Genomic DNA, 15400 nt, shown 5'->3' with positions numbered 1-15400 from the left:
CATCGTAGTAACATGCTTCTCATTTGTTTCAGAATGTTCACCCATCGTACCTCTTCCTTCACAAAGCTGCAATGTAATTGTTTCGTTAACAAGTCCGACTTCGTCCGATATAATCGACAGAGCAGAAGCATAGAGAATCAGTACGGTTGCCAACAGATTCACATTATAGGATGTCCAGTATACCAGACCTAGGGAAGTTGTTACTGCGTACTAACTACATATATGAGAATTTAATTGGAAGTGCTATTGAAATTAGTAGGGTTATTTCGTGGGAAATTATTAGTCAGATATTCCTAATTATCCCTACGAATTTCTCGGAAGGATATGTATATGTATGTATTCTGTACCAGAAGTTTAGGATAGGATCAATCCTGACAATCCTGATAGGATTGTCATAAATCTTTGTATCAATCAGTTCGTGACACTATTCTTCATAATCAGAACATATTTTAATGTAATTGGTCATTAGATTTGTTTTATGTTCTTCATCTTGTTAGTTCATCTTGAATTCTTTTCCATTTAAAAAAAAAAGACGGAAATGCTTGAAATTTCCAATACGAATTGAATTTTGAGTGATTTCCACTGAATGTTTTCATAAATATATGATAGAGACAAAAAAAGGTCTGAAGTCCATTTGCAGTAGTCACCTTGTATAAAGGCCTTTTTTTTACAAAGGGGTCGAACTCGAATAGATTTCAGATATAAAACTCCGCTAAATAAGTCTCGAGAATGAAATCACATTTTCCCTTAAATATTCTACTTCATTCGTAAACACTTTCAATGGTGATTCATTTATGTCAATACTACTTCAATAACTTTCCGGTGAAAACATTGGTCATTGTTTTCGAGACAAGCTTTTACTTTGGCAATCACATCTATATTGAATATAAATTTCATTCCTGGAGCACCTTTTAACTATTTTTGTCGGTGGAGCAGAGTCTGAATAACACTCATTATTATACTTGGCTTGCATAATATCCATTTCATCAGAACAGAACAGTGGACCATCAGTACCGTACACGAAACTCGTTTTAATTCGCACCTCACCTTCAACAACTCGATCCAGACTTGAATATTTTTTCTGAAATTTTGACACGCATTTATCAAAGATGATATAAACTAAAAAAAAGTTGCATGGAACAAATGGTGCCATCTGTTATTAATTTCACAGTTCCCAACATTAAACATCTGAATGCATTGAGTGAAGAGTAGTTAAATGAGTTTTCAAATTCAAATTTCACATATTTCTATCACCGTTCTCTCTCAACCATCACTATCATTCAACTGACTTTTGTTTCTCGATATTTTCATGTTAAAAATGAGGCATACGGTGAGTACTTTTTTCCTAATAACTGTCTTTTATTTTACTCATCACAAATGAAATTAGAAAATCCTTCAGAATTAATTCCTCTATATATGTAATCAGATAATGGAGGTTCATATCTTATATAAAATTTTGCACACACTCAGACTCCTTAATATTATTTATCACCTCTCAAGAAAGTAATGTCATAAGGTTTTTTCAAGATTGTGAAGAGCTGAAGTCTCATTTCAAAACATAAGAAAAAAATAGTACCATTTGGGTTTCTTCAGCACTGTCAAGTTGATGGTGCGATATATGGCATAAACACCTGGAAAAGCAATTCTATATCTGGAGAGAGATATTTTGTTTCTCGATATTCCACCTCACAACATATTCACATCTTTCAAAATTCCCACTCAACCAATAACTTTCTCTTGTTAAACTCAAATAATTAAGAATTGAAAATCCTTCAAAATCAATTCCTCCAGATAATGACATATAAGCGGTTTATATCTCATATTGATTATTATAATATATGACTACAATATAATTGTAATATAATTATATTCAAATTCACAGACACTGAAATGTTATTTATTACTTCTCAAGGAAGCAAAGGTACAAGGTTTTCGGCATTGTGAAGGTCTGAAGTCCTGTTTAAGAACATCTCAGAAAATAGTGCCATATGAATTTCTTCAGCACTGTCAAGTTAAAGGTGTGATAAAACAAATTCGAACTATTACTTAAAAGTAAGTGGCCTTTGGACAGATTTCGATCAAGAATAAAAATCATTCCTGTGACAATTTCATTTGATCTAATAGGCTTTTTTCTCCATTTTCGTCGATTGATTCACTATAAGTACTAAACAGACAATACATAGTTTTGAAAATCAATACTTTCATTCTTCTTTGAAAACATCGAATATTCAGAATCTCTAGCATTGAGGTGAAAGGTTTCATTTAAGTATTGAAGAAAACGAGTATATTTTAGGAAAAATTAATGAATGTTCATTTAATTGGAATAGACCTCATTTTCCAGGTGGTCTCAAAGAAAAAAACTAAAGGTGTTAAATCACCAGACCTCGGTGGCCAATTGCGGTCAATTCTTCGAGAAATAACAAGGCCAGGATACTTGTCTAGCAAAATTGCGGCTGCTTCGTTAGTTGACTAGCACGTAGCGCTGCTTTGTTAGAAATTAAGTACTTTAATTAGAAACAAGAGTAAAGTTCTTCAGTTTTAGTAACTGTGGCTGCAATATGTAACCATTTTGATAGTGAATTCCAACAGTTTTAATCGTGAATCGTTCTATTTGTAATAGTGGCGTAGATTCGACTTGTCAAATGTCAAAAGATGACAGCTTCAAAAGTGACGGCTGCCTAGATGCCTCTTTATAAAATTTTCGTTGAAAATTTACATTCCTTCCACCTCGCGCAAATTATTACCTCCGCCAACCATCCATAAAAATGAAAAAGCCCAGTCACGTAGCCGTCAAATAATTAGCCACTCCAGCCTTATCACATCGACTGATTAATCAATCGCTCCCGGCCATTTCCCGTCGGCCCCAATATATTCTCCCCCCTCTCCAGTTGGTCGAAGCTCGCAGAATTTTTCGATTCAGGGAATATCTCCGCTGTGCTGTCCCTGCTCTATCAGCCAGAAACGACTTTTGCAGTCGTTTCACATGCGGGAAGCGTAACCAGACTGGGTGTTGGAATTCAACAAGCAGAAATCTCTTCGGTTTTCCCGACGAGGCTTTTGTCCACCGTTACTTTCGTACTAGATGGGATTGTTGTCTTTTTTTTCCTGAGAATGAGAATCTGTGTTGGACGTCTTCGTTTGGACGCTGCAGGAAATTGAGTGGTGTGGATTAAGATTTTTTGTTTCGTTTTTCCATTCAGTTTAGATGAACTGGTCTGACGTAGTCTATGTGTGGTGGAATTGGTTTCTACGTGACAGATGTCACACAATAGAGTACTTATGACCACCTGCGTTTGTTGAAGGACTGACTTTCTCTCACGGAGGTCCTGAATTAAAGTCCTTGATGGTCATAGGTAATGCTGAATATTACCTAAGGATTATAATGATAAATTTTTATCACCCTGAATTACACCTATTTTATTATCAACGTCACAAGCCACTAGATGAAAATAAAGAGGTGATCAGTAGAGCATTTTTCGACAGAAATTGAAAGTGGTAACTATAGTGAACTCAAAATATAATTACTTTCCTGACATTCCTAATAAATATAATATATGTATTTGCAAATATCTTTGATCACTCGAAAATAAATCAACAGAATAACACTCATATGAGTATTCCAAATTATACAATGTAGAATTAGTTTTTATTTAGTCATAAATGAACGTCCTTCAGCTTATGGACTACATATGTTTTTTCCATCAATGATCAACTTACTTACTTTGAGTTGTATTTTTTTTTCCTTGCTCCTAATTACTCGACATAATCGAACAGATTCATCATCAGTCAGTCGTATCTTGTCGTTTTTAATCATTACTGCCTCATAATTAGAGAATTACAGACATAATGACGAAATTGTGGAGCTATCTGTTGTGTGCAAAAGCATTCACAAAGTTACAGTTATACTTATACATGAAGGTACTTATTTCCAATTGTATCTTACCTCCCAGATATTAGAACTGCTAGATTAGTCACGCAAACAAACCTTTATGGATTGATACCTTCCTTCAATCCAATGAGAGTGAAAAAAAAAATTGGCGTTTGGAATGGAGTTCAACATTTGTCTTCAACAAAAGTCTAATCGTTGATCCTTCAGAGAAAGTTCTAGGTTTGAATGTTCCTAGGAAAATGTGGTGTATTTTAAATGGACTTAGGACTGGTCATAGTCGTTGCAATAGTAGGTATGTTCTTCAAATGGCATTCTATTGAAAACCCACTATGTGAGGGTGGTCTAGAAGAAACCATTGACCACTTGGTGAATACTTGTCCAATTTATAAATTTTATGGTGGTATTCAAGCTATCCGTTCAGTTTCAGAATCTGTTTTAGGATGGGTCGCTTTTGTTTTCAAATTTAATTATATAGTCGTCAACCATTAGTGAAGAGAAAGGATAGAGAAGATTTCGTCAAGATGAAGAGGAAGTCCTTCAATATAGAACTGTCAGCTTATTATGTAAACACATGCACAAACCACTGCAACCATATGGAAAGACAGAGTTTTTGCTGAGGTTCTTATCTGTGCTTTTGTACCATATTTTGAATTAAATGATGTTCGGTTTACATTTCCTCTGCTAACACTGAAATTACATCAATAGTGCATTGAGGAATTATTGAAATCGAAGCAAGCTCTGAATGTTTAGTCGCGGCTTTATTTCTGGTTACAAAAATATTAATAAAAAATGCTGTGGTCCATTATAAAAATAATCATTTCATATTATTCTTATAATTCGTCCGAAAGATCCCAAATTTTTGAAATTACGAAGGGGCGCAATCATAATTTCATAAACTGGAATTCAGGCTCTATAACGTAAAATATAGTGGAATCCTTTCACATTTCAAGGAAATCCAAAGAAGAGATATCTATTCATTCAAGAGTCACCCATGAAAGGCCCCATTTGGGGTCATCAAAATATGTTCTTTTTCACCGAAGACTCTTCAATAATTGATGCGTTCTTGATGGACACTGGGTACCTATTTGCGAAATTCGAATCATATAACCCTAAACGCCCTATTTTATCCCAGGATTTATGGATAATTTCAGATGTAGTAGCTAAACTGGTGATGAAAACTTGTTGATAGATTTGAATAGTGTACATTAGTGAATGCAATGCCATAACGGCTTTGATTCGCCCACCAACTACATGAGGCAATGAGCTAATGAAATTCTCAAATTGAGATAAATACAGATTCAAAAGTAACAGACTACTTGATTTTTGGATTACTCATCGAACAAAAAAAAAGATATATCACTATTCAATTTCAAAATGAAATATAAACTATAGATGCAATGCCAATACTTTGTTTATAAATCTCATTTATATAGCAGAATATCATGGAAGTAATTAATGTTATTCAACGCATTCAGTAGCACATAACAAGTCGAAATGCGCTAATGTATTTACATTAGTCTACACTCAGCGAATACTCTCATTCAGAAGCGAGACCGTACCCTTTGCATATTACCCAATTTTTTGCTGAAATTCGTAGATTCCAACAAACATAAAAATATTTCCTAGCAGCTCGTCGTAATCCCACTTTATCCTTACCCGCCCAAACGACCAGACATTAAAATTCGAGTTTCAATTCGAAAAACTTCGCACGAGTATTCCGGACACGTTCGAGGCCGACACGAAGTTGACGGAGTGATCCTCGTTTCTTCAAGTTTCCAAATGGCCCTCCAAATTTCATTCAATTTCCCGGAATAGTTAGTCATCCTTTCTCGAGGTGTTCATAATGAAGGGTCCGAACTTTGGTACATTCCGTGCTGACGGTAACGAATGTACATATTTCCGCCAGGGACTCGAATTGTTTAATTTCCTACACTCGTATGCTACTCGATTGAATTGAATTGGCCGATCCCGGACTGGAATCCCGCTCTAAGTGGAGCTAAAAACGTTTTTTCTTTTTTGTTTCCTTGCTTGTTCTGGGTAACAGGGTTATATTTTTTTTCAGGATTTCTCCGTTTCCTTTTGGGCGCTTGTTTTACGACCACGTCGTTCTATCAACTTGTCACAATGTATGTAATTGTAATTATCTGTATACGCCGACTTCAACTTATTATTGAGAAAAGATTTCGTGTGTTACACAGGTATTACCTTAAGATTGAATTTTTTATATCAAGTTTTTTCAAAAGACACTGCGACATAAAAAATGCAGCACCAAGATGGCATTGAAGAAGCAGAATAGTTTAACCAGTCAAGGGTAGTAATTGGCAAAAATTTCAAAGAAATTGAACATTATTTTTGACTGATGAAATTTTTTCAAAACAGTAGCCTACGTCAAATCGTACGTCAGTAAATGATGATAAGTGAGGTATTTCAAAATCCGAATCTCATGGAGATCATGAGTATCATAGATCAGATTAGTTTCGATTGAGGAGGTTTCGTTTCACTGATACCTAATTGAAAGAGACCTATGTCCAGGAGTGGACGAATGCAGGTTGAAAAAGAAGAAGAGATACCTAATGGTGTATTATGCCCCCCATCAGAGCTTTTCTCTCCATATCGCGATATAGCTCGCCTTCTAGTTCTAAAGTACTAATGAACTCCAATATCTGGGATGGCTTCGAAGAGGCTGATCCCTCACTTCTACAAGTTTCGTGTCCAAAACAGGTTTTGCATTGGCTAGCGATGGCGAGGTATTCCGTCACCAGGTGAACCGGAGTTTCTTCCTCCTTCCCACACAATCCGCACTCGTCATTTTCTCTTAGACCCATCCTTATGAGTATCATATAAAAATTAGGCATTCCTATTTGATAAAATAGAGTGATATCGTGTTTCACTACATTCTGACCAGTCTGTAGAGTCACAAATAATTCGAGATTATGTGCTGAGTGCTGTCGATTCCGTCAGAATTTGAATCACTCTCTTAGCCCAAAATTTAGAGGAATTATAAACCGATCGAGAACTATTAACTCATCCTGTAGAATTCAAGCAGTAGAGCTTCTATTGTTTGTGGAAGATTGGCTCATTGCTTCAATTCTCTACCTTTTATGTCTCACACATGTGGGATAAGGAAAAATAGGGAGATGTGAGGTTGTATATTATCCTGTTGAAATATCGATTCCCACAACTTCCGAAGGAATGAAAGAGTATGAGGTTCTACCCTTTCACTCACAACCAATACCAAATGAGACCTGCTTCCATGAGCAATAGCACCTCATGCCATAACCCCTTCAGTGTGCTATACATGCCTCTCAACAGAAAGCACATTGTGGCATTCTCCACTTCAACTTCTGACCATGAAGCAACCATGGTGTACCTATTCTCAAGCAGAATTGAGATTCATCACTGAAGACTTCTCTATGCCTTTCAATGTCCTAATCCAGTCAGAAGGTACACTACTGCAAAGGTTGTTGTCGATGACGAGATATTAGCTGATCCATAGGACTGTCAGCCAACAGCTATAATTCGAAGGTAAACTGAATAAAGGTTTACATCGTTTCGAAACCATTGATCGGTTGGTTATTGATCTGACCGATTCTCCAGTGAGAATCGGCCTCTTAATTAATATTAATAGAAGATGGCGGTCCTAGACCTGATTTTTCTTTCTTTTCTGGCAGAATTTTGAAAAAAAATTGGCATCGACATAAGTGGATTTCGCACTTCCTATCATTAATTCGCTGATTTAACTCTTTTATGATTAGTTCTTATTCGAAGATTCGACGATAAATTTGTCAGTAGTTAGCCAGAAAATTAATTCTGTGCCACCTCTGCGACTGTTTTTTTTTCATTTCGATAATGGTTCGATGGATGTTCTGTTTATCATCACGTTTCCACTTTATCTTTACAAAAATTGCCTCATTTCATTTATAAATCAGTTGAAGAAATATGCTTCGATGTTGAAGGAGAGAGTTGAGTTTATGGTATACGAAATCTCCGCATTTAAATAAAAATCTTGGGTAGCATTTCGTTGGCTTAAATAAATTCAATCCATTTTTTCTGTGGATTCCAAAGATTTTTTCTCTTTCTAGATGAATACATGTCATTGCATGTATTTCTTCGATATCTATTTACTCTTGTGCTATTTCAAAAAAAAATTACATTGAACAAACGTTCCGACAACGATATTGCAGAAAATAGAGTAATTACTCCAATTGTGAGTTAGGGTAACATGTTACTGTAATGATAACTAAATATTCTTTTGTGATCTATATTTCATTGAAATATATAATCTTACATTTTGTTGATTTATAGCGAAACATGTTTTCATCCTGTTTATTGTTTTGTATATTTTGATGTTAATGTTGAAATATTATATTTTGCTTCTATTTTTGAAGGAATATTTTTAGTATTATATAATTACTTTCCAATTTATGTGTAGGTACCCATTAGAAAATATGATTGATTATTGCTAATTTAAAATATTCCTGAAATTTAGGAAATGATTCTAGAACCTCCGTCTATCCCACGTTTTTCTTCATACAAATATATCATTCGTCTTAAATTGTTCACTACCACTTTTACCGTATTCTAGTTGAATGCTTTTCAATTGTGTGATCTGTTATCGCATGTATATTATCGTCTAGTTGACTCAACAGACGATTTATTGTTAGTCCATAGAATTTCGTTCAGGCGGCACAATTGAATAAAAAAATATGGAGGTAACGTAATCATCACAAATCTAAACCCAATGTAACAGCATTGGAATTAGCAATTCCTATTCATAAAAGGAAATTGAAACTATATTCGTTAAAATGAATCCAGAGTTAATGAGAATGTTAGTGCAGTTCAATGGAGTGCATGATAATAATTTAGACTGAACAGAATCCTCCCAATTATTCTCCAGCGATACTACTGAATAGCAAGACCAGAGCTTGGCAGTGGAATTGGCGATGAAACGGGTATATATACAATTAATTGGGTAACGAACAAATCCCTAATAAAGGCGGCTCATCAATTGTGTCCAAAGAAATACAACAACGGAACGGGAATTAAAACCAGATAAAACCTCTGATTGAGGCAGAGGAAAGCGTGTACAGCCTGCTAATAATGCTCGTCGTATTCACTGCAACAATTTTTGTCTGAGTTTAAACTGAGATTACCGCAGGTTCTCCTCCACTGGGATTTATTTTGGGGCCTCTGGAATTATTTGTTTAGAAATAATTGAGATTGCAAAAAAACCTAGGCATTTCCAGGAAAGAGGATAATGGAATGGAAAAAAATATACAAATTCAATAGGGAATTACTGAGAACTGCTATCAATCAAATAATGAATGTTTCCTTATTTTGATTCAGTTGCTTGGTAACATCTAAAAAAGTTACAATGTTACGAAATGCCTTATGGATCCATTCATAACAAAATATAAACCAATAAAAAGTTAGTTTGGATAACTTATATAATGATTTTAATGAGATGAGTGATAAACACCTTCGCAAAAAAAGTTTAAAAAATAAATTAATGAAATTCCTGGAATTTTTAATTTAGTCCAATCAAGCTCAGCCCGAAAAACTAACTAAAATTGACATCAGTCTCTCAGTTTTTCAACGTTAATGACAATTTCAAATTAATCATTATTAGTTTCTATGAAGAACGAAGCCACTGCATGAAAAATTAAAAATTTCGAATCGTAAATTTGTGTTAGAATCTTATGACAGTCTGACATAACATTAATGCTCAGAGGGTCAAATTCTACGTCCATATATTTATGTATATATTTATATATTTAGTTTATAAAAGGTGTTTTAATTGACTTTTTTACGCGACTCGGCACTAAAGGTTGAAATCAAAATTGTTTTGATTTGAAATTGATCCTTTCAATTCAAATCCTTATAATCCTGAGTTCCTTGGTGGATACGTAAAAGAGTTTATTTTAACACCTTTTACAAGATGAAAACGCCGAAGCATCAGTTTCTGCATGGTCACGTACACTGATGAATGATGCTATCCAATTGATTAAATAATCAACTGAAGTTTCATTGGTTAATGGATTGTCGAATATATGAAGAGAATGTTTCCTTCCATACCTCTACAGACTGTTTCAAAAAAAGGTGACCCCCATGCATACTATAGGTAGAAAACTGATAGATAATTGGGGTTTGCTCAATGCGACAAAAAATTTTTTAACGATTTTGCCGAAACTATTGGCAACATTATAATGAAATTATATACGAATATATGTTTTGGAAGATAATACATCTCATGAATTTTTTTTCCATCTGAATCTCATAGAAGGCGATAGTTACAGGGTTCATACCAAGTAGTATTGAATACGATATCACTTTTTCAAAGTTAATATCAATTCGAACCATTCGAACAATTCGATGATCACTGGCATCGAATAGGTTCCTTTCTAACAGTGACTTTCTAAAAACCCTTGCAACTATACACTGTGTCCGTAAAGTATGGAACAAATTCATTTTTAGCTAAACAGACCATTAAAAGAAATAATCCTGAATTACATCGATTTTTGATTTTAATTTACCATATTTTAAAATAATAATCTAATATACAGGGTGAATTACTTTCGAGTAATGACATCGTTTTTTTTTAAATGGAACACCCCATTTTGTCTCAATTTTCCGATTACTCTAGCTGAGCTGATTCCAAAAATGTATCACATGTTGATTCCAATTGGTACAGGGTGGACAAAAATACAATAGTTTTGTGTGGGCTCATAAAGTAACGCGTATCATTATTTAGTAGTTGAATTAACAATATTATCAAAAATACTTATTGTCTAGCGGCAATTGGTTTGAATGTAAGACCCTGTAGTTTGTTACATTTTTAGATTAATAAAAATGAGCTGTTTCCAAATATGTTTGGTACTTGTGGTCTAGCAGACAGAATATGAAAGAAATTATTTCTTATTTTTATATTTTTATTAATCTAAAAATTTAACAAACCATAGGGTGTTACATTCAAACCAATTACCGCTACACAAAAAGTATTTTTGATGATATTGTTAATTTAACTAATAAAGAATGTTACGCGTTACTTTATGAGCATACACAAAACTATTGTATTTTTTCCATCCTGTACAAATTGGAATCAACATGTGATACATTTTTTGAATCAGCTCAGCGTTTCATTTAAAAAAATGACGGTAACGTCATTACTCCAAAGTAATTCACCCTGTATATTAGATTATTATTTTAAAATACAGTGAAATAAAATAAAAAATCGACGTGTTTCAGGATTATTCCTTTAAATAGACTATTCAGCTGAAAATGAATTTGTTCCATACTTTACGGACACGGTGTATAGTTTGTAGGGTATTACTTACCACTAACATTCGATTCTGGAAGAAGGGGTTCCTCTTAAGCGGTTGGAACTTCCATCTTCCTCGGTGGCTGAGTGGTGGAGCACTGGACTGGTGATCCGGAGATTGAGGGTTCGAGTCACTCTCGAAAAAAAACTTTTTCCAGAATTGTCTGCATGCCGTGAAAGTATTATCTCAAATTTATTCACACTAGTTAAAATTCTGTATCAATTCGAACCTTCCGATGGATACGAAAATCAGTTGCCATACTTTTTCTGCCATTTTCAAGAGCGAATCAAGGACCCCATCATTGCCCCTGTACACCATTTATTCCACTTTATAGACGGACATCACCTTTTTATCTAAGCGGTCATTTCATTCGGTCCAAATGACCGCTTCTTGTACGGATATAAAGACTAAATTACACCGGGAAGCTCCGAATACTCCTCGTAAATGAAAGTTCTGACGTTTTTGTATATTTGCCGGAAAGTCACAAGTGGAAAGCGGGAGCGGCACAGAAGTTGAAAAACTAAGTGCATTGTGTTGTTCTTTGAAGTAGAATGCGAGAATTGTAGCCCCAACGTTCATTCGAACAAAGCAGGCAGGTATTTCAAGAGTGCCGAAACAAAAAAGATCGTCGGTCTGAATGTACTCAGTTTTCGTTCCATTTAACAGGAAGGATTCTTCGCGTAACTGTTGTCAAAAAATCGTGAAATTTCTCCGTCGGGCCGTTTTCTGCCTGGGAGTGAAAGATTTTCCACTTCATAAAAACACATTCATAAAAAGGTTGATGTACTGTATCGATGAATATTTTCACATCTCCTTTCTATCTAGAAATTATTAACAATTTAATTCCCTTTCTGCTGAATAAATATTATTTTCATTATCCCGACTTTAACCTATACGCGTCGGAGAGAAAATTTCCCCTGCCGTCGGCTTTCTCACTCCGCTAAAAGGAACATTGACTCAATCTCAGATATTCAAAATATCAGAAAAATAGAGGTCGGCTGTGTCCAGTCCTTGTGGACCTTCTGGTCCTCGTCGATCTTCTGGTCCTCTCCCTCGATATCCCACTGATCCTTAGAGCTGTCCGTCGCCTCCTAGAAATCTTCTCACCGTCCTTGCAGTATCTAAATGAACAGCTTTTTACATTATATTACCTCTATACTCACTGAGTACTACTCAATTGATATTTTTCTTAAGATTTTTCAGTACTATTCCAGTTGTTGAGATAATAATTGGAATAGATCTCGTTAATATCAATCAAAACTAGCGCTTTATCTGAAACTCGAGGTGCCGATATGTTATATGTTAAAATTTTTGCGACCTCCTTTTGCCGCATGTTGTTGTTATTTGGTATTGCTGTATTCTGATGTTTATCGACTAGTAATAGGTCTGTTGTGAGGGACTGTCTTATCAGTCAAAACCGTACTATCCTAGTACAGTTTATAGTGTTCGTTATCCAGGATTGTCTCCGGTCGGTACTTCTTGTATGCTACATTTTCCAAATGAATTAGTTCTAATATGGTTGTCAATTCTTAATGCAGTATCTTCCCTATTGCATCGTGTTTCTCTTCATATTCATTTCCTGCAAACATTTGGCATCCACCAGTGATTTCTTGGATTGTTTCATTCCTTGGATACCCATATCGGCATCGATCGTCAATAATAGTTCGATCTTTTATGATATGCTTATAGTAATTTCTCGTTGAGATCACTTGATCTTGGATGACTAGAAGAAAACCTTTCGCTTCTGGGTACATTGGACCAGATGTGAGCCAATATTTCGACGTTTCTATGTCGACATGATTTTGGTTTACTTCTTTAAAATGTCGTCCATGTAGGAGCTTCTCCCTCCATTTTTGCAGTTTTTCTTGGATTGTTTAGTGGTTGTATGACAATTGCTCCTTGTGCAGTTGTAAAGGTGTTGATTCGTCTGTTCCATATAATGTTTGGTAGACGTCTGACGTGCTTGCCTTGTCTTTGAAATATGTTCGTAGACATTCTATTTGAGGTCTAGCCGACCTCTGCTCCCTTTATTCCTCGCCAGTGTCGTCTTCTCAATGATACTTTTTGGATGATGCTTGTGTGCTTTTGTCATCAGGATTCTCATTTTGCGTTGTCGGTTTGTTTCATTCCAAGGTATTTGGAAAGATCTTCCGATTTCATTGTTCCAATCCAGAGAACTACTTGCTACAATGATACAGTCACTTGATGAATAAAAATTGAAAAATGAAAAGAATATGCTATGGAAAATCGACAAAAAACTGTCTACTTTCGTTTAATGTTGAATGAGCTTGAACTCTGGTGTATATTCAGAATCATCGCGGAATAAACTGTAAGAATACCTTAGTTGCTCTGAGAACTCGAAAATTCATTGCTTCGTTGATTATTGAAGAAAAAATATTCACTTCTTTTTGTTTAATCTCCGTGTCTTATGGTAATTTTTGATACTCTGCTCATCCCAACTCCAAAGAAACATGGGAATCGGAACTCATAGAATTATTGCAATTAGTACAATTACGGCGAATATTTCCCAGTATTCTAGGCAACATAATAAACTACCCTACTCCCATTCAGTGGAATGATGAATATTTATGTAACTATAGGCTCTCCATCCCAAACCAATTTGTTTCGTTTCGACCAACTCGGCGCAGTTAGATTAGAATTAAAAGTTATTAGCCTCGATTTTATCGATATTTGCAGAATGATATAGGACCGGATAAAAGCCTGTTTGGCGATAGATCCCCCCTGAATCAGCGGAATTTTCTGGCAACCGTCGATGTTTACCTATCTAATTCGCGTTATCAGGAAATTCGAGTATATTTTTCACCGCGTTAACCGCAACTGGGATGATTGCTATCCTGAATACAGAAACATTTCTGTCATTGGCTGAGTTGACCGCCAAATGGATGGGTGTACATTTTTTCACAGTCTGATTCACCTGAGCCTAGCGACGCATCAAAACTTTTTATTTGTTGTACAAGCTGAGAGTACCCACTGACGATCCGGTGACCTGTCGTTCTGAACTGTCGATTCGCAGATCGTCAGTTTTCTGTGGAATCATTTTCACGCTACGGTGATCGTTAGTTCGAGTATAAAGACTTTAATCGTCAGATCAAATCGACAGTTCGGGGACGACAGGTCGCCAGTACAGGAGTGTGTACCTTTTGTATTCAAGAGAAAACTATTTCGAGTAATGGGATTCGATTGCTATTATCAGTAGTAATATCACAAGAGAGTGAAAATAAATGGAAACTAATTCGACAGATTTTAGAAACTATGAAGAAATGAAAAATTGGATCGATTGTGGATCGCTTCAAAAGATGACCAGTTTTTTCAACGTAGGATTCGTAATTTGAATCATAAATATATAACTAGTTTTTCACAATAAAGCCTCGAATTTCAGAAAAAAACGGTGAAAGCGAAGTTGTACACCTTTTTATCATTTCATATCTACTCCCAGAATCTCATTTCTCTCGAATTTGTGGTCACAGAAATAATGAGTTTTTTCGTGTCTTCCTTGAATTTCTTCTGGTTCTGATGATACCATCAATATTAGTTAGTTAATATGTTCAGTTTTCAGCGGTTCGACATACGATATTCGAAAGCAAATTTCTTTTAGGATAATATATATGGCTCAGAAAAATCTCAAATCACACATAGTATAAACTGACAACAAAAATCAGCAATCCTATTTTCAAATTAGAAATTTCTATTATTGTCAACATGGTTCAAATGATGAAGGCCACTGGGATGAATCAGAATCATCAAATTTGAATAAAGGGGGGGATGCTATAATCAAATGAGGCATGATAAATCAAGTAGATAATTAGGTAATTATCCTTCCCAAAACAATCCATCAAATTAAACTATTCCAGAGGACATGAAACAATGGGTCGCAACTGAAAACAATGTTTTCGGACGTACCAGTGCATATCAATGATGATAAAGCAAACACTCGCATAATTTGGACCCAAAATCCTCACCAGCAGAGCCTGTCCGCCCAACAAGAAATCCTCTCCATCCAGAACCTTAAAACATACCCGGCCAATTTATTTCCTTTTGTCTTTTTGCACCCTCTTCACATTGAACTTGGAATGATGGCGGATTTCGCGAAGGTTAAAGGTCAAACGATTTTATCCAGTTACGTGGGACCAATTCGAACTATAGGATCATTTTGAATAATTCCCAAATTTTG

The 15400-nt window shown here is 35.3% G+C and overlaps 1 protein-coding gene across 1 annotated transcript in view; it reads right to left on the bottom strand.

The window, feature by feature from the left end:
• The window catches only part of LOC123678213, a 452860-nt gene that overhangs the window by 219435 nt on the left and 218025 nt on the right, over positions 1 to 15400 (bottom strand). The gene's annotated exons all lie outside the window — the stretch shown is intronic.

This window comes from Harmonia axyridis, chromosome 1, assembly GCF_914767665.1.
Source record: "Harmonia axyridis chromosome 1, icHarAxyr1.1, whole genome shotgun sequence".
Lineage (NCBI taxonomy): Eukaryota > Metazoa > Arthropoda > Insecta > Coleoptera > Coccinellidae > Harmonia > Harmonia axyridis.
Note: the sequence above shows the minus strand (reverse complement) of the source record. Positions and strands in the feature narration are given on the sequence as shown.